Here is a 1,671-nt window from a genome sequence, read left to right as displayed (position 1 = left end):
TTTTAGTGCTAACCCAACTAAGAAAGGGATACCCAACAGGTACAAGATACAAGACACTTAATCAACCTATAGAAATCTGAAATAAACTCTAAGCTTCTCTCTCAAGTGTTTCTCTCAGCCTTTTTCTACTCATGGCTTTTTCATAATCTTTCTCACAATGCCTTTTCTCACAAGAAATTACAGAAAGATAAACTTAGAAAAGCACATTACAATCAGTAAAACATGAAGGAGATTGACTTCATCAGCAGCCTCTTTGCTAAGTGCAAAACCAGATTCGCAAACCTCAGCTTGAGTTCTTCAGTATTGGCCGAATGCTTCTTTGAAAGAAAGCATTATCCAAGTAGAGGAACTTCTTTACAGAACACTGTTTTCACACTCTGATTTTCTCTCCTTGCTTCTGAATGAGCAAAAAAATCTTCTTTTATCTCCTTGCATGTTGCTTGGTTCTTCCTCCAAAGTCAACACCTTGAGCCTTGAGCTTCACCAACCCACAGAGTCACTTTTTCTCATTAATCCTCACAATGGAAACTTTGCTTTTGACTTCCTCATCTTGGCCGAAAGCCATAAAACAGCAACCATAAAAATCTTCCAATGGTCAACTTGATCTGAGCCCTTGAAAACCAACTTGGTCCCCAAGTCTTGTTAAAGACCGTAGATACATAGTAGAGAAGAATAGAAATCCTCTTTCCCTTGTATCCCATTTCGGATAGAGCAGAGAGATAGGAAGAAGAGATGAAACCGAGTTGCATGAAAGAGGAAGTGATTTACCTATAAACTAAGCTTGATTTGGTTTTGGATTTTCTGATTTGATTTCTGAGTTTCAAGCTTAATCCTTCTCTCTCTTGCTTCTTTGGTGACTAGCTTGGTGAAGAAGCTCTCTCTCTTTCTCTTTCTTACTTTTCTTAAACATTGATTTGACTAGGACAAAAGAGAGATGAACATTGCTTTTGGTTAAACAAAAGAGAGGGATTTGCTTTTCTGAAACCAGATCGGGCTTGGATTGAGTATGGATATGCTTGGCCCGATTTGATTCTTTGGCTCCTTTCTTTTCTTTTCTTTGGACTCTTAATTTTGTTTTCAGCCCAACATCTTTGTTGATTGCTTTTTATTCTATTTGGGCTCTTGAAATTTGACCTGCAACAATAAATAATTAGTAATAAGTAAATATAATTAATCAACACTAATTATTTATTTTGTCCAAAAATAATGTTTGTCATCATTAATTAATTTAGTTAAATTCTTAATTCAACCATTTTTTTTTTTATTTCTAAAAGATTAAGATTTAAATCCAATATCTTTAGTTAAAAAGTTTAAATATTTATCGGCTTAATTAATCTCATTTTTGTTGTTCTTAAACACATTGAATTAAAAATAATATTCATTTGAAAAATATTTAAATAATTTATTTAATCATATTTAACTCCCTTAAATTCTTCGGCAACAAAAGAGTAACAACATGTTACTACACCTTTTGGATGAATGCCAGAGGGGGAAAAAGAGTTTTTCTTTTCTTACTCAATAGTAGAATTTTGTTTCATATGAATTTATTTTAGTATTTAAATAGATAACGTAAAACTTGAATAAAATTTAATCTCCACTCTTACTCTACAACTAAATATACCCTTCAAGAGATCAGATGTCGTGTATCGACTAGTATAACTATATGCTAAA

The sequence above is a fragment of the Arachis ipaensis genome, chromosome B8 (assembly GCF_059453495.1).
Source record: "Arachis ipaensis isolate K30076 ecotype BB chromosome B8, ASM5945349v1, whole genome shotgun sequence".
In the NCBI taxonomy this organism is placed as follows: domain Eukaryota; kingdom Viridiplantae; phylum Streptophyta; class Magnoliopsida; order Fabales; family Fabaceae; genus Arachis; species Arachis ipaensis.
This window is presented reverse-complemented; position numbering follows the sequence as displayed.